The following is a 22,350-nucleotide window of genomic DNA, read 5'->3' as shown; positions in this document are numbered from 1 at the left end:
GTTACCTAGCCCTGCAAAATCCATACAGCGGTGCCTGTGGTAGTCTGTGGTTATTCTAGCAGGGATGCCAGTCAGTGCAAGGAGGTGGTGGTACTTCCACGTGTATTGTCTCATCCCTCAGGTGGCCATAGCGATTGATCTTTATTTTATTTTTTATTTTTTTCTGGGGTAGCTGTTCTTCAGGCCTGGCTAGCTGTGCTTTGCATGGAAATGGGACTAGGTGCTGCTTCGGGACCTGCCATTTAGCAGGCTGCACGTAAATCTGCCGAGGTTATTTGCTGCTTGTTAAGCCGTGGCTTGAAGGAAGCCCTTGCTGTCCGCCTCCTGTGGCGGGGGTTTTTAACAAGGCACCTGCAGAAGAAGCAGCAGGCACGGTATTTCTGTAGCTAATGGGAAGGCGAGATGTTTGTCTGCTCTTCCCCTCCTCAGCCCCATGTTTATCCCACAGAGGTGCCTTCCCATCGCTTTGCCTTTACTTTAGAAGGAGCTGGGGGGACGGGGAGCGCTGTGAATAAAACCTCGTGCAGGTACCTAAAAACAGGAGGCGGCTGCGACAGCAGAGGCTCCTGGCAGGGTTGAGTAACGAGACGCTGGGTGATGCTGAGAGCCCTACGCCCTGCTCTTGCACAAGCAGCAGCACGCAGGAGGCAGCAGCAGCCTGCCCTGGGTTGAAATTCTCCCCCAGCTCTTGCAAAAACAGCTCCGGCCTTGCAGAAAGGGCTTGAAAAGGAGGAAAATGGGCAAACAGCCGGGCAGGGGCAGCTGGAATAGGTGACTCCAGCTCAGTGACTTTCTTTTTTTTGGTCTTTAGTCCTAGCATGCATCTGCTGCAGTTCCTTTGTGTTGCTTCTAAGCACTGGCCATCCTGCATTTCTGAAAGTATGTTTTCATTTTTCTTTCTTTCCTGAGGGTTTTGGGCAGTGTTTCCCAGAGCTATTGTGGTGGGCATTTCCCCTTCCCTCCCGACAGCAGCTTTCATTTTTGCCTGAATAGCTCAGCATTGTTCACATTGTCTTCTAATTTTATGAGCTTTTTTCTTTTTTGATTTTGACCAAAGCAGTTTCCTAAATGCTTTTGGAGTCCTTGAAGTCACTTTGCAGAAACGTGGGAGCAATTCTTCCTCTTACAGCACGTCTTGTATCTGAAGCTCCAGGCAGGAACGCTGTTTTGTAGCGCTCACGTTTGAGTTTCTGAAAGCATGATTCTTGTGGGCTTCTTGTTTGTTTTTTCTGGACGGTTTTCTTTAAGATCATGCTAAGTTCAGCTTTGAGGAGGACTTCATAGGCTTGATGGCATTTACTTTTGTTAAAACTTGAGGTTTCTGACAATGTAATGAACTCTGCTCTAGGTTTCTAAACAGCATCTGTTCCTCCTCTTCCAGCCCAACAACTATTTTCTCCCCCCTGCAATTCTCTCCAGAAATGACAGGTTATTACTGGGATTTCTATGCATATTGGTTTCCTGGGCCTGATATCGCTTGGCGCTGAGGATATTGATCTCTTTTACCCCCTTTGCTCTCAGAAGCTGGGCTCTGGGTCAGCACGATGCACGTCTGCAGATCTCCTGTAGTTTGTTTGGAACGTGGTCTCCTGGCTGGGTAAAGACTTAGGTTTGCTCCCCTAACTCAAGCAGCAATAACAGCTTTCCCCACTGATATTTCTTGGAACTAAGTATCTTTTAGCCAATGAGTGGGCATTGTTGTTTTTTTTTTTTGGGTGGCTGGTTCCTCCCTCCACTTTGGGGACTGAATACTGGTGAAAGGCTTTGGGTTATGTCAGCCCAGGTAGGTGGTATTTGTGGCATAGCAGTGGCGTCTCCTGGGATGTGTCTGACTTGTTCCTTGTCTGCCTGTGGATGTTGGCCTTGCTGGTTGGGTGCTAGGCATCTGCTGATCCGGCAGTGGGAGGACTACAGTGAGTGGAGGGCTCGAGGATGGGCCACGAGCCACACGCCCAGGACAGCAAGTCACGGGTGGCTCCTCAGCTGCTGGGAGACAGCCACGACCTTGCAGTGCTTGCAGCTTGTGATCTGATGTTCAGGAGCCAGGTTCCCTGAGCATTAACTGGTCAGAATCACGGAATCATCTAGGCTGGGAGAGACCTTCAAGATCACAAGTCCAGCCATCAACCTAACCTATGGAGTCCCATCACTGAACCAAGTCCCTGACTGCCATGTCCGCATGTCTCCCCAAAACACCTCCAGGGACAGGGACTCCACGCTTCTCCCCAAAACACCTCCAGGGATGGGAACTCCACCGCTGCGTGGGCTTGAGCTCTGCAGTCCCGTAGGTCAGCCCCCAGCTGAACCATGTTGGATGTGCTCCGACGGATGATGCGCTCATCGGCTACTGTGCATGCATGGTGTTGGCCGGAGCATCTGGCACCAGGACGGATGCTCTTGGAGCTGGGGCTCCCTGTGCACAGGACTGTATATTTACACTTCTGGTTCGAATTGGAAGCAGATCTGCATGTGGCTGCAGCCAGCGCTGTGCAGGAGAGCGGTCCTCGCTGGAGACGCTGCTGGTTCGGGACTCCTTAATTCATCTTTGTTTGCAGCGTGCCAGAGCACAGAGCTGGGCACAGGAGTGTTTTTACAGTGTTTCTGCTGCAGGCACTGAAGGGCCAGTAATGCGGTTCCTTTTCAGTGAAGGAAGGGTTGGTTGGTGCGGGTTTTTTTCCTTCTTTTGTTTAGGTGATATATTGCTGTGAGATGGCCCTCGTAGTGCTGTTCCTCACGAAGGCGTGAAATATTTTATTGTTGTAGGTTTCCTTTCCCATTCAGATAGGAAAAAAAAAAAAGGCATTAAAAGTGTGTGTGGAGGAGGGGGGGGGACACATGTAGTGATTACTAACCTTTTTTAAAGTCACTGTTCCCATTTATCCTTTGAACTCGTGTTTGTTTGTTTGTTTCCCAGTACTTTGGAATAAAATCACCAGAATTTTGCAATAAAATCCACATGTGAGAAACCAGTGGCACATCTAGTCAAAACAGGTTGCTTGTGATCTAACTACTTAAATGGCTGTAGAGAAATGTTTTGGTTAAGCAACTGGAGGACAAATACATGTTGAATTGATTAGTTCCTATCTATGCTTCACGCTGTAATGAAGGTGCCACTACAGAAACTACACAAGATGAACATATGTCAGGGTATTTTTTTCTGAGTTTGTGTGTTTAAAACTGCAAACCTGAGTGCTTGAAAGTTAAAACCTTTCTGGTTTCCTTTGGAGATGCTTTTCCTTGGCTAGGCTTGGTGGAAGGGCAGCTGTAGTTTACGTGCTCAGAGCCCAGGAGGCTGAATCCTCGTTTCTCAGCCCTTGAACACTTTGAAATTGAACACTTTGAAATCATACGTGGTTGTGTCAGGCCCTCTGGGAAGCGTGGTGATAGATGTGGAGCAGTAGTGATAATTTTGCTTCAAAATGATGTGGTGCTTGCTTATATTGAGCTGGAGTAGTACTCTAAGCATGGTAACGACATATTTCCGTAGGAAGAGGTGCATTTTCTGTCCTTATTTAACCTTGCTTCTCTTAAGGCTGCTCTGAGCAGCTGTTTCTTTGGTTTTTCTCAGATACCAGCCAAAAATACCAACGTTCACATTTCAGGAGGCTTTCTATGTGTAGATTAAGTGAAGGAATACTTTAACACAGGACCTGGCTGTCACACAGCTAGGTGTAATCCTAGTTGCCTAAAAACGCAAAGGTATAACGTAGGAAGTTGAAGGTGCTGCTCCTTGCAAAACCTGGTTAGAATTAGGTCAGTTGGTAACTGTAATTTTTTGGAAAGGCTTTTAATTGTCAGTTCTCTGAATACTTAATATTATTTCTGAGCGACAGTGTCTTTTTCTCCTTTTTTGCACTTTGGGTATTGCTATGGTACGAGCAACCTGCAGAATGCATAGTATGAATCTTTACCCGTGTGCTTGAATGAGGTAACTACTCCCATTATCCAGAACCGTTCATATATCTCACGAAGGGCTGTCCTAACTGTGGGACTAACCTTGAAAAATCACTGTGCTCATGCTTGTTTTGAGTTGGGTTGATCTTCAAATAGGGCCATCTCCTTCTTTTTAACTGGGAAATGCGACTCCACCAAATGCAAGTCTTCTGATTAATTGCAGTTGCATGTTATTTTCCATCAAATTCTAGAATTACAGTTTATGAAACTAACAATTATTTTCTTGATTTATCTTAGTTCAGCCTTATAAAACAACAAAAGATCTTCAAAGCGTGCAGCTGGCCAGCCTGCCTAGTTCTATGTTTTTGACCAACGGACGTTAATTCTTTGGTTGTGAGTGTTGCAAAGGAGATTCCTCTGAGACCAGGGGGGAAAACAAAACAAAAATAACTGCTGCGTTTTATCAAGATAGATGAATGCAAAATATTGCAAAGCCATCTCTTGATCTGGCCTCAAAGATGAGAGTTGACAATATTAAAAGAAAACAAAGCCTAATCTGAAACATGCTCTGCACACAGCTGAGTGTTGTTTTACGAGTAGGACCTGGAGCCCGCGAGCCCCTGAAGCTGGGCACAGTCACACGCCCGGGGTGGTTGTGGCTGGTCATTGTGTCAGTTCAAGGCCAGAATTAAGGCTGGTGTCTGCGTTTTCATCAGCCCTCAAGGCTGATGAAGGATGAAGTTGCATCGAGGGTAGTGCTCAATAGATGTCCAAACATAGGCTGGCTAAAATAGATTTAAGGCAAATATAATCCATGCCGTAAGTTTCACGGAGGCTTATCTCAATCCAAACACTGTGCCTACAACCACGTCTGCTTTGTTCTTTCAGCTTTATTTTTGCCAGAATTAAAATAGCAGTGAGGTGGATGTGAGCTTCAGAGAGGACTTTTTTGGGGGTTACCTGCTGCAGGGGAGAGGCGAGGAGCTGCCAGCCTTCTCGGCTCAGTGAGCTGCTCCCCAGGCTGCAGAGCAGACGTTGGAGGGCACCGGCTGGGTCTGTGTGCCTCGCAGGTGTGTGTTTTGCAGTCTCTGCACTTAAATACTCGGCTTGACTTGAGATTTGCAAAGGTGGTGTCTTTTCCCTAGAGGCTGAGCTGTTTGCCTGGAATTGAAGGGGAAAAAAGCAACTGTTAGTAGTAGATGAAAAAGAGCAGTCTGCCAGCCGTCCTAGCGCGCAGGTCACGCTGCAGCCTGGAGCTGGGCTTTTTTCATGAAGAGCAGCTCAAAAAAAAAGTAAGCAGACAGAAATAACCTCCAAACAAAACAGAAACCAAAACTAACAAAGGAAGTGCTTGCTATTCAGATGAACCGATAGAGTTGAGGGAGGAAAAAACAACTCATCAGAGACCTCCGAAGTTTGCTGCTTTGGCCAGAAAGGTGCCATTTTCAGATGGCAGGAGTTGTGTAGTCTGCACAGCCATCTGAGAGGTGATGCAGACATTCCTGTGGTGTAATCCTAGGCAAAAGCAGGCTGGGGGACGAAGAAGAAGATGCTGAGCTGGGATGCAGGAAGGCAAGCCTCAGCTCTTGCCCCACGTAGATGAAATCTCTCCAGGGCAGCATTGGTTCTGTTCCTCGGCTCAGTTTCAGTGCAATGAGAAGTACAGCAGGGAGGAAGGGAACCTGGTCCCAGCCTTCGCCTCCACCCCTTTGTTTTGGGTGCCGAATAAGGGTAGTGAATGTTTAATATATATATATATATATATATATTTATATAGTATATAGTTTGTATACCAGCATCTGTAACCCAGAAGTAACACCAGAGGAGGAGGCCTGCTTTTTGTTCTTGCTGCCAGAAGCTAGGATGAGGTGGGAGAAGACATGAGAGTGTTTTAGCTGCGTGACAAGAGGCTGGGTGCCAAATGTAAAGAGCAGGTAGGAAATGCCAGCGGGGTGTTGCTGGCGTGTAAGTCCTGTGAACAGAGAGGACAGACTGCGTGTATTGATGCTGCTGTCAGCTCTCATTTCCTCACAGCTCGGGGACTGTGAATGAACAGGCCCTATTGATGGGATGTCCTGGTTCTAATGTTGTGAGCGGAGGGATTTGTCTGCCCTGAAGCATAACACAGCTCTGTGTGCGCCTTGCGGCAGCGCTGCGTGCAGACCTTCCCAGCACTGCAGCCTGGCTCTTCCTCGCCTCTGCCTTCAGACAGGACTTGAGGGGGAACTGCTTTATGGGTTTGCCAAGCTTGGAACTGTTTGGATATGTTGTAGGTATGGAGAAAGGGTTGGTGGGTTTGGAAGTGTGCAGGGGAGGTGGTGCTGCCTTCCCTGAGAAAGCAGATGTGCTGGAGGGGAGGTGCTGCTGGTACCCGCTGTGCCCCGTGTGCCTGTCTCCCCAGACAAGTGCTGCAGCTGCAAAGGGTTTTGCCCCAAAACCGTCCCTGCCAGCCCCAGAGGTTTGTGCTGTGCCTCTTAAATCCTCACCTCTCCGTGGAGTGAGAGATGCCTGACCAAGGCTTTTCCCTGGCTGTCCTGTCCGCACCCCTCAGTTCAGAGGCTTTTACTTAGCCAGCAACTGGTGAGAGCATCCATGTTTTTATCCTCATAATGTTTTAGCACTCTGTCATTTTAACACCTGACAAGTCTGTCCTCCTTGTATTCGGAAGTGCTGGAACGAGTAACCTGGTGGGAGAGACCCTGGCCGCTCGCAGCACGTCCGGATGCTTGAAGGGAGTGGGAAGTGTAGGGTGACTGCAGAGAAACAGGAAGAGTTGGTCAGCACGGTTGCAAAGTAGCTACAGCAACGAGCCAGTGCTTCCTTTTCTGTGCGCGCACTTCTGACACTGAGGCAGAAGGCAGACAAAGTGCCTTGGCAAAGCAGCCGAGGTCTGGAGGACAAATCCCTGGTGATTACCTCTCTGGAGAAGTGGATACCTGTGCCAGAAGAGACCCCACCACCTGAAAAGAGATTTTGTTGCTGATTGTTTTGTTCTGGATGGCTGGATGCCGCAGGGAGAAGGATCTCTGATCTCTCTGCTCCTTGTTACTGGTGCTGCGTCTGCTCCCGGTTTGATGGAGTGAGGGGAGGTTTTGTGCTGAAGGAGAAACTCCCCAGCAGCCATCCTGGCAGGCTCACTGGCACTCACCTCGGATGCTTGCGTGGTCAAACGGAGGAACAGCTTGGAACCAGCATCAAGGTCTTGGTGCTTCAATGCTAGAGGGCGAGTGCAGGAATAAATGGCTTAAAAAAGCTTTCTTCAGCGGCACAACCCAGAGCTGTCTTCCTTTTCCCTGTGCGTGTATCATTTTTTATGGCCTTCCAGCATCGTCCAGCCATTAATGGGTTTGGTAAGTGTTTATCGGGGAAAAGCTGTGGTGTGGAGGTGATCCTGGCTTGCCTTCCTGGAAGTTTGTCCTAGCTGGCGGCTCAAGAGCTTTGTCAGCACGTCACAGTGTCTGGTTGCAGTGGTCGATGTGTCGGGGCTGTCTGGGCAGACGGAGGTGCCTCCTACACTCAGATTTCCTTCGTGAAGCTCGTTGGGCTGGGAGTAGCTGCCTTTCCAAACAGGCTGTCAGTGAGCAGGGTGCTTGTGGGTGCTGGGTAGGTCTTGTACACCTCACTGGGGATCGCTGGGAGTCTGACCCCCTGTGAAGGGTTGCTGGGCTCGTTCTCACCCGCTTGCAGTGTGTGTTTGAGTGACACGCTGCGGAGAAGACGGGTGTGCTGCCCCTCACTGCTTGGGGCTCTGCCCCAGAGCAAACAGCATTTCCTCTCAAATCTGCTGCCCGAGGAAGAGCAGGTGGAAGTTAGCAGTGTCTGTGATCCCTTCTTGCCTGCTCCTCTTGCAGAGGTGTTCTCCTAACATGCCAGGACAAAGGGCTGGAGCCCAAAGCTCTCCCCACTGGCACCGTAACAGCAGTGCGTGTTGAGCAGCGACTCAAGCATGGAAGATCTTCCACGCTGGCTCCAGCCAGGTCCACCTTGGCCAGCATTGGCCCAGACACACCCACAGTGGATCCTCAGGGAAGGAGGAAGAGTTGTGGCTTTAGCAGCCACAGATGGCCCTGTTCTCCTGCAGTTTGCGTGTTACTTTTCAGGCAGCTTCTATAACTTGATGGAAGCAGCAGAATGTGCCCCAGCCCAAGCATGTGTCACACGGAAGAAGCATTTCCTCCTTTTGTTGCACTTTTATAACATGCCATCTGACCGTCTTTCACCGAGCAGTGAACAATCGTTCTTCATTCCTAACATGCTTCGCATGAAACCAGTGGCTCCTGCAGGCTCTTTAGTTGCGTGCCTCAGCACATAGGTGGCTTTTTTATGGTGCCCACAGCTTAATATTTGGTGATGATACTGTCTGCCCTGACTGGGCTGCTCTGGGGTCTGCTTTTAGGCAAAGGCTTTGGCGGGGGTTGGAGCTGACCTCTTAATTGCAGAGAAAATAGGTTAATTGCAGACTTGGTTGAAAAAAAATGGTCTGTGCTTCATCATATTGACTTTCTTCCCAGAAGAGTTGTTGATACTAAAGAGCAGGAATTTGGAAACACGCCCACATGACCCCGTATCTATTACTCAGCAGACATTTTTGTTGCACATCTTGCATTTACTCTCTTGCTGAAGTGTTAGGCAGACCTACAGTCTTTCCGTTCTGTAGCTGCACGCCCTTCGCTCTGTCTTTGCAGCTAGAAACGAAGTGAGAGCGATGCTCGTTAGTGGTGTGATCGCCGTCGTTCAACTAGAGGAGGACAGAAGCTGGCTGTTCTCACTTAATCCCTCCGTTAAAAGCACTGAAAGCTGCATACGAACTTGCTTTGGTTTGCCAGAAGGTGTGATATTAAAATAACCAGCCCCATTTCTTTAAATTGCCAGAGCTGACTTAAAAATCAAATGCACCCAAAACCCACCTCAGAGGTCCCAGTGTAAGAGTCTTCTTCCTGGGGTCGCTTGATGGAAATAATAATGCACCCAAGCGAATTGATGCACAGGATTCCTGTGGGCTGTCAGAGGGGGAAGGGAAGCCCGGAGAGCTGTCAGCCTCTGCAATACACACTGTGCTTTCTGGCAGCGTAATTATTTACTGTGGTGCGTGGGGAGGACAGTTCTGGGGGGCTCTCTGGTCTTTCCTCAGCAAAGATTTTCTTTGCTTGTCCACAGGTTCCTGCTCTGTGCATACTGAGGCATTATTTAATGATGGCTTTGGAGGCAAAGGGAAAGCTGAGCCAGTTTCTGTGGGTAATGAGAGCTCTTGCTTGATGGGCCTGGCAGAGGGAGTAGGCTCAGATCTCCACTGTGCCAAGCCTCGTGTTTTCCCAGTGCTGATCCTTGCTGGGAGGACTGGAGATGCATAGAGTAGGAACTGGCTGACTGGTTTTCCCTGTGCCTTGGTTTCTCTTTCCAATGAGGTCTTGTAAGCTCTCCCCCTTCCTTGTCTTCTGTGGACTGGTGCTAGAAACAGAAGTGCTGGAAAATAGCTCTGGTGTCACCCAGAAGGGCCTCCAGTTGAAGCTGAGATGATTTAAGCAGTAAGATCCACAGTTACCATAGTACTGTGAGAAGGGGCTTTATCTGTGACAAGATGGGGGGGGGGGAGGGGAGAAACTAAGCACTATTTGAGTTGATAAATTGTTGTCTAGGCATGAGAGTGCTGATAGGTGAGCGCAGTGTCCGTGTCTGCAAAATACAGAGGTGGTGTATGTGTCTAGGGAAGCTTACTGGCATTTTGGGTGACGGGGCAGGTTGTATTTCCGGTGGTTTTATGCTCATCTTGCAAAGTTGAAAGCCTAACCTGTTTTTGCGATAGCCCTTGTGGTTTATTTTTGAGAGCTCTTTGCTAAAACCAGATGGTTTGGGACATCTTGGTCGCTAGCAGAGAAGCGCTCGGTGTTTTCAGCAGCTAGATGTATATCTACAACTCCTGGCAGGGGGCTTCTTGGTACAGAACACAGCAAGCAGTGAAAAAGCTAAATAACACGTCCTCACAGGTTCCTTTATTCACTGCACATGCAGGATCTGTGCCTTACCTGAGACCAGAACCAGGTAAAGTTAACGGGATGTTACTTCAGGAATAACCAGCAAAGCAGGCTGCCGTTAGCTGTGCTCCCGATGCTCTGCTACGTAGAATGAAAGCATTGCTGTTACACAGCATTTTCTTCTCTTACCCTTGTGCTGCTGGCTCTTTTGTGTGTCTTTAAGTCTTTGGGGAAGCATCTTTGGTGGTCTTTCAGCTGTGAGATGCTAAACCTCTGGCTGAAGGTGTGCAGCTACTCTTGGTGAGCTCCCTCAGTGAAATAGTACTGCCAGGGAGCCCAGGAACAGCCAAAAGGTGTTGCACGAGTAGGGGTTAGTAGCGTCTTCTGTATTTTCTGCTTGGCTAGCAGATCAGTTTCCCTCCTGGCTCGCTGCTGCCCATCTTCCAACATCTGCTTCTTCCTCCTCTCCCACCTGGATTGAGCGCTGCAGTGTGTTTGGGTGGTTTTCTCCTCCTGAGGACAGGCACAGGGCATTGCAGCATCACTCCTTGCAACAGGGGCTACCACGGGGAAGACCTCCTGAGCCACAGATCTCTGGGGCTGCTGCACACGTGGTCTTGGGAAGGCCCGAGCTTTGATTTCAAGGCATCAAGTAGCGTAAAAGCCTCAGTACAAAGCTAGAGGACGCCCCGTTGCTGTTCCTACCCCTGTGCCACAGCAGAGCTTCCTGCTGCAGAGGTGTGTGTTAAACCAAGGTCACTATGGACTTCTCCATCTCCTGCACCAAATGGAAGGAGCTTCCTTCACTCTTGTGTTCTTTGAAGAACCTTGTGTCAACGCAAAGCCACAGCTTTGCTGTTCAGGTTGAGTTTTGCCACGGCCCTGTCCTTCCCCTTCAGGGAGGAGTGGAGAGCATGGACCGAAGATCACAGATGTTAGGTTCTAAAGAAAATTACCCAGCAGACCTCCAAAATCAGAAGCCTGATGCGTCTGATCTTGGAGCAGGCCGTGCTCCTGGTGGTATTCTGAGCCAGCTGTGAAGACTTCATTAAAAAAGATGTTTGACCCGTGGGGGAAAAAAAGTAAGGGGAGTGGTACCCGCAGTGCTCGGCGGCAGCAGCGTGCACACAGGCTCGGTGCTGGAGGCAGGCGCTGGGTGCGGGGACGGAGGAGTCTCCTCGCAGGTTGGGAGCAGCGAGCATCTGCAGTTGTGCTGAGCGTGGTACGGACCTGCTTGCCAGAGTGTCTGTCACAGCGCGTGTTTACAAACAGACATCTCATTAGTGAGGGCAGCCGGGGAACGTGGCAGGGGGCCCAGCTTCGGGGAAGCTTTTGGGCAGCTTGCTCAAAGGAGGAGGCAGTTGCTGAAACATTTGTAAACTTGCCTGTGAGCAAACTCTTCCTGGCTTCCCTGCGTGCAGTGGGAGAGCTGGGGGGTGAGCCGGGGTTTCTCCACATGCTCCTCGTGGTCAGGCTGAAGAGATGTGCTACTGGTTAGTGATGGCTGCTGATGGCAAGTCTGAGCAGCCTGGGCATTCCCATCATAGAGTTCTGCATTCAAAACTCTAGTAGCGTAGAGATGTGCTAGGCTGATTTCAGGGTCTGGAGCTTTTTCATTTTTTTTAAGCTTTCTTCTGTAATGTTCATATGAAGGAAAGTGCTTCGCTGTTACTTTTTCTTGAGACTATAAAAGCAACACCAAGTACCTGCTTGCCGTAGGCATGTTGCAGTGGCAAGCCCCTTGTGATGCTGGCTCCTTTTCTTTGTTGCTTACAGAAGTGTAAGGCCCTTTCTAACATCACTCCCATGTATTTAGAGATGAGAGCGCAATAATTCAAACTCTGAACACCTTCGGTCTTTGCCTTTCTCCCAGGATGGGAGGGTGCTGGTACCTGGCTCTGCAGACCCTTGCACAGCTGCCAGGCTGTGCAGTCCTGTCCAGTGGCACTCTGGTACCTCTAAGCCTGCATTATCTTTCCTCACTCAGTATAAGGAACTGCAAACCTCTATGTTGAAGAGGTTTATCTCCTTTGGCAACAGGTTCTTAACCAGCCCTGAACGCTGCATGTTCAGCGGGGTCACCTCAAGCTGCATGGTTAACACTTTAGGATCACCGTGGTGTTTGCTTGAACTTGGGTGCTTGGCCTTCCAAGTGTGCAGCTCTTTCATAAAAAATCAATGAAAATAACTGCAGTCACTCTGACGGGCTGTTGTGAAGCGGACCGCGTTGTGAGAATTTCCCAAATTGTTTTGTTTTCCTCTATAAGTTTCCTTCTGCTGAAAATTAATGCTGGATAGTGGCAGGAGCAGTGGAGTCAGGGAATTCAGAGTTAAGTGATCAGCGTGTCCTTAGTTCACCCTTTTCCCTTCTCTGACCACAACAGTCTGTCTTAGGAAAGATGGTGATTTGTTAGCTGGAGAAAATATATTTACTTCCAAGTGGAAAAACCCAGAACCCAGCAGTTGCTCTGGTCAGTTACTGGGAGGTGAAATGCTCTGCCCTTACCTCCTCTGCTGGAGCCATGCCTTGCTTTCCTGCCCGTGGAAAAGCTGGATGGAGCAGCCATGGCAAGGAAACCCCAGGCTGGCCCTAGAGAGCGTCCTGCAGAAAATTTGCCTGCACCAGTAACCAGCTTTGGATGTTAGGCTGCAAGGGCACTAACGAACAGTGGGGCTGTCAGCCGCTGTGTTTGGGATCACAGGTGAGTGCAGTGACCTTCATGGCGTGCCTGATCTGCTGCCCAGTGCTCTGCGGTTGCTGGAAGCTCCAGTGCTCAGCGATGTTTTAGTCTTAAATAAAAGAGGGTAGGTTTAGGTTAGATGTTAGGAGGAAATCCTTCACTGTAAGGGTGGTGAGGCACTGGCACAGGCTGCCCACAGAAGCTGTGGATGCCCCAGCACTGGAGGTGCTCAAGGCCAGGTTGGATGGGGCTTTGGGCAGCCTGGTCTGGTGGGTAGCATCCTGCCTGTGGCAGGGGGCTGGAATTAAATGATCTTTAAGGTCCCTTCCAACCCAAGCCTTTGTATACTATGATTCTGTGATGTCTCTGCTGCGAAGGTGAGACTTCATTTCATCTGGTCATATGGGGAATCAGCTAAGTATTACATGCCTCAATTTCCCCATTTGCAAAGGTCGTCTTTAAGGCCAGGCATTAAGCTGCCTGTCTTCCAACGAGCTTGCATCTCCATCAACCAGGCGTAAATTCTGACTCCAAATCAATTTGCAGTGGCTCAAAACACACCGTGTGTAAACAGGAGCATGCCTCGCATCCTCTGCAACAGTGCTGCATCGCGCCAGGCTGAATCTGGCCCAGCTTCCTACGGACAAGCACACAGTGTCTTTTTGGGCATCGTTTGTGGCACAGCCTACCTAACAGGATAGACTTTGTTTTTCATGCTTCTCCTTTTTTTTTTTTTTTTTTAGGGTATTTTTGCAGACGTTGGGATTAAAGACCTTCTATTTTTAAAACCTTTAAAATCTTGGAATGTGGCTCCATAGCAGTAAGTAGTGGAATTTGGAAAAAAGTCTGTTAAAATGTCATACAAGGGAGAGTGCAGCCATTAGGTCACGTTTAAGCTGTTAGGCTTTCTGTTGCTGTATGACTTCTTTAATGAGCGCAGAGCTATGAATGTTTCCTTTTTAAAGAAAAACAAACAGCAGGCCTTCCATCTTAGACAAACGTCCCTTTTTTGAGTGGGCCTCTTCACTTAGGTTTTTCCCATTTAATGGCCTTTTTTAGTGGCCCTGTTCTTTCCGTCCGATCTGTGCCCACACGTCTGAATGTTTCCATTTCAGAAAGGAGGACAACGGTGCCAGCAGACAAACTTCCAAATTCTGAAGTACAGAAGCGATTTTAACACCTCAGAGCTGTGACTAGCAAGAAAAAACCCACCAAAACCCCTTCAACTTTTACTGCAGCGTAAAGATAAGAGTGCTGCTTAGCTGCTTGCCGCGCTACGATACTGGAACGGAACAATTTGCTCCGAAAAGGGCAGAGTTTGTCTAGCAGCACTGCAGTTTTCAGAGCAAGTCGGATGATTTGCCTATCTAATGCAGCAGCTGGGCTGTCAAACGTGGTGCCTCGGAGTGGGACTTCTGGGTGTTCCTCAGCTGCAGGACCCAGGAGGAGTTCTCTGTCTCCATCTGCCGCGTTGTCATGCCGTGGAGATGAGTGTCCCCCAGCTTTCTGCGGGGCTGAGCTCACCCTCATCGCCTTGTGAGTGATGCCCAACTGCAACCCAATTCTGGCCACCGTGGTTGAGCAGTCTGAATCGGGCAGTGCTTTTCTGTCTGCCCACAAGCCTTCCAAGAGCCTGTTGAGGGGAAAGGGGAATGGCTTTTTCTCAAGAGTAGCTGAAGGCAATGCCCTAGTTACCATGGCTTTTAAATGAAGCACTTCAGGGGTTGTACAAAAGCATCTTTAGCACTTGCAGTGCAAAGGAAAATGAAAGGACGTGGATTATGTCAGCACTGCATCAGAGGCTTAAATGAATGTCATTCATTTATTGTTCGGAGCTGACCCAATTTGGGTTGGATTTATGGAGTGGGAGGGGAGAGCGGACCTGTTTCGGATGACTTCTGAGGCTAAAATGCACTCGTAGGCTTTGTGTCGGGCCTGCATTGGCTTCTGCAGGGTAAACAGCGCGGTCTGGAGGGTGTTCCCGGTGTGCCGGCGTGGCGACACGTCCTGCCCTTCCTGGCTAGACGTGCTGCCAAAGTGGGTTGACTCACGCCGCCTCTCCCCGTGCCGCGTTCCACAGGGGGGGAAAATTAGTTGTTGGGGGGAGCCTGCCCTGCCGAGGTTTGTTTTATTTATTTTGCGACGTTTCTAAAGCTTCCAGTCTCCGGGTGATTCGCAGAGCGGCTCCAGCCGAGCGGATCCGCCTGCTGGCGGCTCTGGATGAGGTGAGTCTGCCTGGGCTCGCTCGGTGTGCAGGCTCCCGGGATTAATTGCCAAGTGGCACTTGGTAATTAATGACAGGCCATTAGTGCCGGCACCGGCTGAGGAGGCTGCATGGTGCCAGGCAAAGGCTGTGAGGCTGCAAAGGCACGATGGAGGCAACAACCCGTTCAGCCTGCCTGCGGTGGGACGATTCTCTCCATTTTTTCCCCACACCCTGCGGTGCTTGCTCGAAGCACCAATTGTGCCACGGTCCCGTGCCTCGCTCCTCGTGCGCCAGGGATGCTGGCGAAGAGCTTCCTCCCCATCTTACGGGGCTCTGAAGGCTGCCTCGGGGGCTGCTGCCTGCATCTCTTGCTGGAAGGCCCTTGTTGGTGTTCCTTAAACGATTTTGGTTCTGCTGGGAGGAGTGCTCTGTCTGCAGATCCGGTGAAGGAGGCACTTCGTTGGATTTTCTTTTTTTTCCCTCCCTTGCACAGGTTCCTGTGGTCGTTACAGCACGCTCCTTCCTAATGATGCAGCTTGGTTTGAGAAGTGCCCGGCGCAGGTGGTGCTGTGGGCCTGAACCTGTCTGCAGGTCTGGGAGAGAGAAGGGAAAAATAGACACAGCAACTCCTGAGGAACCAGGCTGGGAGTTTCAGAGAATCGCAGCCTTTGAGCAAACGTTCTTTTCTCTCCCTGTTGTGCAGACCAGTCAAAATCTGAGTTTCATTGTATGTTTGTTAACAACATTCCACTTAATTTCGATGGAGCCAGGGCTGTGTCCTCCAGCCAGCCGCCCTGGTAAGCCCCTGCCTGGGCTCTTGCAGTCCCTCCGGAGTGGCACATCTGCCTCGCAGCCTGCTCACAGAGGAGGGAAGAGTTTTGGTAGGGGGAGGAAGGCTGCCGGGGGGCCCAGGAGCGTGCTGCAAGTAACAGGAGGCTGAATGTGTTCCTTTCCGAGATGCAACCAGCAGCAAGTCCGGATGTGTTGAAGCCGAGGTTGCTCCGCACGTCCCAGCCCAATTTCTGCATTAAGGAAGGGTTTTGCTCTATAGGATTCGGTGTCTGAGGCTTTTAGGTTTGCAAAGGAACCCACTGGCTGGGAAAGTGTGCTTGTTTGTGGGTGAGGGTATCAAAATGATGTTAAAAGCAGGTGTAGTGCACAACAGGGCCAGGGGGCAGGGGCTGGGGGGTCTGCCAGCACGCCCACATCACAGTGGCACCTGTCAAGCGTGGCGGGGCCAGCGGGTGCTTGTCTCTTTGCCCTGCCCCTCCTGGGGGTGTGAAGGGCAGGGATGCCTTCTGGAGGGCAGGAGGATTAATGCAGAGACATCTATCTGCTTGCTGTGGGAGACCTGAACCTGAGACCAGTCTGGGATGTACCCGTTTTCTGTCTGTGAGAGGTTTTGGCTTGTTTTCTTTACTGCTGTTCTGTGTTTGTGGTTCTTATTGATTTTATTTTTACAATCAGATTTGATAATGCCTGCCCAAATAAAGGGTAATGAAAGTCGAGTAGCTTGCCTTACCTCTTAACACAGCCACCGCTGGGAGTAGTTAGTAGCTCCACGAGCAAAGAGGCAGGGCAGTTCATCTCGCTTTGCTGGGCCTGAGCTGGCTCTGCAGGGCTTAGAAGTAAGCTGGGGTGGTAATTGGGCACGATGCGATCCCTGTGGCAAGGCTTTGCTTTTGTGTGTAGCCACCGAAGGCTACAGGAAATTCATTGTGTTCCTTTGAACAGGATGGAGCCTTGCACGTGATCCTTTTTCTGAAATTTAATTCTGCGATCTTTACCCATTACCTACCAGCAGGAAGACTCCCTAAACTTGGAAACGTATTTCATCTACTCGAAGAGGGGAAAAAAAACCCTCTGTCTGGGTCCATCTGGGGAGCAGTGTCTGTCCCCTCGGAGGGGTTAAAGGCAGCAGCTGCGAGATGGCTCGCTCGGTTACAGGAGGAGGAACCATCCCTAGCGAGAAGCGTTACGAATGGCAGCGTCCGCCGGCCACGTGCAAGTTCAAAAAATGCCTCCCGGATTTGGGCAGCGAGGGGCAGAAGCGTGCTCGTGTTCAGAGGATCTCAGGGGAACTGCTCGCGTGGGCGAGGGCGTGCTGCGCGCCGGCCCCAAAGCCTGGCGCCGGGGCATTTCTTAGCGCTGCAGTTGGCAAATGCCGCGGGTTGCCGTGCCGAGGGCGCCGCGCCGAATCAGCCAAGGCTCTTTTAACTCGTGTTTAAGGCTGGAGGGGTTTGTTGCGAGTTCTGCTGCCGTTTAGAGGCTTTGCCTTCCTGGCCGGCCTCCAAGGTACGTAGCTGGCTGTGTAGCGCTCGCTGGAGCGTACCTCCCCCAGACTTCCCCTCCGCTTTGTCTGGTGTACCCGAGACCTCGCTCCGGAGCAGCGTTCCTCTGCATCTTCCCAGCGCAATGCCCCTGGTGAAATCTGGCTGCGGGGCGGCCTGCAGGTCATCTGCTCCGACCGGTAAGGTGACTGCTTCCAGAGCTCCCTGGGATTTAAGGAGGGAAAAGAGATTTTTAATGTCAGTGCTTTGCGTCAGGAGGGCTGATGACTGGAGTCCTGATTGCTTTTCTGCTAGAGTTTTTGTGCATGTGAAGGCTATAATTTAGTTTCTTCTTGAATTTAACAGCTGTGAAAGGACTAAAATCTGCTGCTCGTGGGAGCTCTGACTGAGGATGTGTGAAGAGGCAGAAACTTTCATGTCCTTCTTTTCTAGAGCAGATAATGCTTCATGTGAAAAGGAGAGCGGAGAGCTGTCCTGCACAGTGACCTGCTGCACACTTACAGCTAGAATCCTGTTTCAAGCCATGCAGGGTAATGTTTTGGGATGATCTTTTAATCTGTGGCCACCAGCTTTGAAATAGCACAGCTGAGCAGGCTTTGTTACCTTGCCAGGTTCAAGTTGTGCGTGCTGTGGTCTCCGGGCCTGGAGGGCAGCACTTCTGCCATGGTGCTTCTCCCAAAGACTAAGGAGTTAATTTCCTACTTGCTGGCTAAGTAGAGAGAGCTCGATCCTCGGTTGTGGCTCGCCCCGAGGGATGGACAGATGGGACTTGGTTGCCTTTGGCAGCTGCTGGCAGTCCCGTCTGCTTCTCGTATGCTGGCAGCCCATCGAGGGCAGGCACAGCGTGTGCTTCCTCGTGTCCGGTGGCTTGTCACTGGAGATACAGAAGAGGTCATTAGTGCATTGCCAGAGGCTGGCATAGCTCTGGGGATGTAGGAAATTAATCCTTAAAAAATTGGGCTGCGGCAATTAAGGCATCCACAGAATAACTTGCGTCCTTGTGCTGCTCTTATGCCTGGTCTGGAGCTGGGTGGGGCTGCGTGACGGCTCGCTGCGTGGCAAGAGCCTGCCGATGGAGCTGTGGTGCTGCCCCGTGGAGCAGGTGACAGCCTCCGATGGTCCTGCAGGACCGTAGGAAGATCCTGCAGGTGCAGAAGTCCGTGGAGACCGCTGTTGGCTCACTTGTAACATGCACAGGCTCCTCATTTTGCTCCTGGAGCATGGGGAGCGTGAGCTCTGCTCTCTCAGGCTGGTGTAAGACAAAAAGCGAAGTGCCACGACTTCCACTGTGAAAACACCATAAAAGGCTGTGTCCTCAGGAACCGGGCATGGGAGCCGTTCCCACCCACATTGCTGCAGCATGAGTCACTTGGCTATCGCAACTGCTCCTGGTGTGGATGCCCGGCCGAAGATGCGAGGAGCGGAGGGATGAAGGGGAACTGCTGAAGTGATGGAGAGTTACGAAGAAGAGGAAGGCACGCACGCTTGCGTGAACTCGCCTGAACTGCTGGCTGGTTTTGCTTTCGTTAGTATTTTTTGAGAGCTTCCAGAAAGTGCTGCTTGCTGGTGACGTGAAGTTGAAGTGTTTGCAGCAGAGGGCCTTCTGAATGAGCAGAAAACCCCAGTGTGCTTCTAGGAAGCACAGTAACTGCCACGTGAATGTGAAGCTGGAAAACCTCTCTGACGTGAAAGTATGTTTTATCCTCCATCTTTAAACTTAGTTTTTAAACTTTAAGCTTAGTTTTTTTTTCCTCTCCTCGTTCTTCATCTGCATCCTTCTCTTCCCTGTGCCGGTGCAGGACTAGGCCAAGCTGCTATTGACAGGCTGCGTCCACAAAGAGCTCCCTTAATATATCCATACCTGTGCCTCTTCTCCCACACGCAGGTATTGGGAAGTAAATCTGGGTTTGTTTTGGTTTCTTTCCCGAGACGCCACCCACCTGCCCCGGCCCCAAAGATGGGGTGGTTATTGTTTTTCCCTTTTCCTTCCTTCCGCTCGACGAAGCCTTGGCTATCGGGGCTTACCGGATTAAGTCTGTCAGTGGGAAATTCTATAAAAAGCTTCCTTTATTTAGACGCCAGCCCAGTGATGACATCATGTGGGCAAGTTCTCCAAGTTTGTCCGAGCTGCGTGCGCAGAGGAAGAGGTAGTGGCTGTGGAGCTGTGTGCTTGCGAGGACGTCTCTGTGGACCTGCTCGGTGGCCTGAGAGCGGGGTCCTGCGCCAGAACTGGGGCTCCCATCTCCCAAAGAGAGCACCGGGAGGTCCTACAGCAGGTGGTGTGGGTCGCTCTCATCTCACCCCGGTCTCTGGCTGGTACATCTGAAGGAAGTTTTTAAAGGTCGTGAAACCGTAGCCATGGTTGTACTGCTCAGTGCTTTCCAGGTTAGTCCTTCAATGTGTTCTTGTGCTGCTGTGGGCAGCAGCCACCCAGGCTCTGCTCCTGAGTGTCTCCTCGCTGGCCTTGAGGCAAAAAGGGCAGGTTTATGGATGCGTCTCCCAAAGGGAAGGAAGAAGCAGGGAAACAAGGTGCTTGTCTGGAAACATGGCAGTGGGCAGACAAACCCACGTGTCTCAGCTTGAAGGCAGGCATGAACATCTCGAGAGGCAACCAGGAGTGCTGGAAGTGCCTGCGGCAGGTGGTAGGTGCGCCGTGTGGCTTGGGGCAGAGGGAACGGGTGAGGTTGGACACCAAAGGTGGCAGATTTTTAGCTTTGCTTTTTTTTGGCATTTGTAATGAGAGTTTTGAAATGGGGGGCAAGGCCTGTATTTGTGGAGCGTTCGGGTTAGCATAAGATTACTGCCATTTTTTTTTCTGCCATCACTTGTTTCTCATCCTTCAGCAAAACAAGTGTCTTCTTTACTCCACGTGCCTACCTTTTAAGCTGCTTTTCCATCCTTCCTCTGCACAGTACCTGCTATGTTCAAAGGTAAGAAAGTGACCTAAACAAGGTCTCCAGGCAGAGGTTACCACTGGGCTTCATTTACATCTTTGGGTGAAAAAGCATCCTTGTGCATGCTGGCTTTGTTTCATTATTGCTGTACGGTAGCACAGGCTTCTCCTCACCTGCCTGCAGGAATTCCCAGGTATTTCTTCAACCCAGAGACCATTTCAGTGTTGTAATGGTACAGAACTCCCAGTTGTGATGCACTTAGCTGGCATCACGATCATTCTACTTGACCTGGTAGTTTTGCAAACCTGAGAGTCTGATTTACATAGTTTATTGGTCCTTTGTAAGCATAGTCTTTATTACCTGTCCTGGTCTGTTCTGCTATGGCAGGTGGTGCTTTTTGGTGTGTGCTGCCTTTTGAGCAGCTCTGGCATTGGTGCTTAGATGTGTTTTCAAAAGGGCCTTTGGGGTGCAGGTGGGGTGTGCTCGGAGCCCCTGGGGTTTCTGTGTGTGGGGTACAATAAAGCCATCAGCCAGGACTGCTTGTCTCTGAAGGGATAAGGCTGATGCTTCCGTGTTAAAAATATGTCTTAAAGTGTCAGAAAAATGTGTTTATTATTTAGGCAGTGTATCTGCGGCATAGCACCATAGCGGCCCTGTGAAACAAGTGGAGCTGATGAACAGTTGCAGAAGGAGCTGACGAACATGTGCAGTGCTTGTTAACAAATACCTGCCACCGGGTAAATCATGTACACGCTGCACCTGATGGGCATGGCACGACCCGCACCTTTCTGGGGTAATGCTCACAGAGAGGAGCGCGGTGTGGCTCTTGGTGTCTCCTAAACCTCAGCGACCACTTCAGGGCTGGGGATACTGGGGGCAGCAGGCTGAGCCACCAGTGCAGCCTGCCCATAACAAAGGTTTCCCAGTGCCCTGTCGGACCCAGGCTCTTGGTCAGAGGAGCAGGCCCATTCCAAACCCGCATGTGCCCATGCCTGCTCTGCACCGCTGCTGTTCCACTGGTCAACGTGATTTTCTTCCCATCTTCTCCAACTCGATGCCCTGAGCTATAAAAATAATAATAAAAATAAATCTGCATGGCACAAGTGTTCTGCACCTCGGTATGGATGACTAGAATGCTCTGCTGTCTTTAGAAAGTTATTTTGCAACACTAGGTCATGTTAGTAGAAAATTCTGGGCTCCCGGGTCTCTGCCCTCCAGTATGAGAGAGAAGCCTCTTCTTGCAGATAACCAGAGATAGGACTAGAGGGAATGGCCTCAAGTGGCGCCAGGGGAGGTTCAGGTTGGACATGAGGAGACATTTCTTCTCAGAAAGAGCAGTCAGGCACTGGGATGGGTTGCCCAGGGAGGTGGTGGAGTCACCGTCCCTGGGGGTGTTCAGGGAAAGGTTGGACGTGGTGCTTGGGGACATGGTTTAGTGGGTGACATTGGGGGTAGGGGAACGGTTGGAGCAGGTGATCCTGGAGGTGTTCTCCAACCCAATGATTCTACTGGAAATGGCCCAATGCAGGGCTGCGAGGTGGCCAAGGGCCTGGAGCTCCCCTCCTGTGAGGAGAGGCTGGGGGAGCTGGGCCTGCTTGGCCTGGGGAAGAGGTGGCTCAGGGGAGCTCATCGGCGTCCTTCAGTACCTGAAGGGACAGAGCCAGGCTCCTGTCAGTGGTGCCCAGCGCCAGGACCAGTGGCAGCAGGCCCAAAGTGGGGCACGAGGGGTTCCCTCGAAACCCCAGGCAGCACGGCTGTGCTGTGCGGGTGCTGGAGCCCTGGCACAGGCTGCCCAGAGGCTCTGGGGGCTCCTCCTTGGGGATCTCCAAAAGCCACCTGGACGTGGGCCTGGGCACCCTGCTCTGGGTGGCCCTGCTGGAGCAGGGCTGGGACCAGATGGGCCCAGAGCTCTCTTCCCACCTCAGCCATCCGGTGGCTGTGTGAAAATACAGATTTACAGGACCCAGACTCAGCTAGCATCTCAGCTATCTGAGCAACCTAATAGGTTGCCTAGAAAATGAGATCTTGGAGGCAGCAAAAGAAGTATTTTTTCTAAGGTAGCTTTGTGTTCCCTGGTAAGAAAATCCAGTGTTCTCGATACCACGGTAATTAACAAAGAAACAAGCCTGTTTTTAACATTGGGAAGTAACATCTGATAATGTTTGCTCTGTAGAATGGGTGTGGGGATTGGGTATTTTTAGCTGCAGCTATTCAAGTTGTTCTGTTATGACCTTCTCTCAGTACCCTTTTATAACATTTTCTTGTAAGTATTTGTAATTGCAGTAGCTTTTTTTCAGCCAAAGACGTGTTGCTGGGGGGAGAAGAGGGTGTAGCAGCCTATTTCTGGTAGGGGTGTGTGTCCAGTGATAGATTTTTGTTGTTGAAGAGGGTACGGTTTTAGAATAGGGTGCA

At 50.6% G+C, this 22,350-nt stretch overlaps 1 protein-coding gene across 4 annotated transcripts in view; it reads left to right on the top strand.

The window, feature by feature from the left end:
• The window catches only part of LOC118168094 (USP6 N-terminal-like protein), a 77,421-nt gene that overhangs the window by 17,308 nt on the left and 37,763 nt on the right, over positions 1 to 22,350 (top strand). Inside the window, exons 1-2 of one of the 4 annotated variants that reach the window (XM_035328212.1) lie at positions 18,459 to 18,735; positions 19,120 to 19,429. The exons of 1 other annotated variant lie outside the window; for it this stretch is intronic. The gene's annotated coding sequence lies outside the window, so the exon portion shown is untranslated. Of the gene's footprint in view, positions 1 to 6,755; positions 7,245 to 18,458; positions 18,736 to 19,119; positions 19,430 to 22,350 lie in introns of those variants that run through there. 2 more of the 4 variants (XM_035328214.1, XM_035328213.1) reach the window with 2 other exon arrangements.

This window comes from Oxyura jamaicensis, chromosome 5 (genome assembly GCF_011077185.1).
Source record: "Oxyura jamaicensis isolate SHBP4307 breed ruddy duck chromosome 5, BPBGC_Ojam_1.0, whole genome shotgun sequence".
NCBI lineage: Eukaryota > Metazoa > Chordata > Aves > Anseriformes > Anatidae > Oxyura > Oxyura jamaicensis.
The sequence above is the reverse complement of the archived record's forward strand: the minus strand, read 5'-3'. Positions and strand labels throughout refer to the sequence as shown.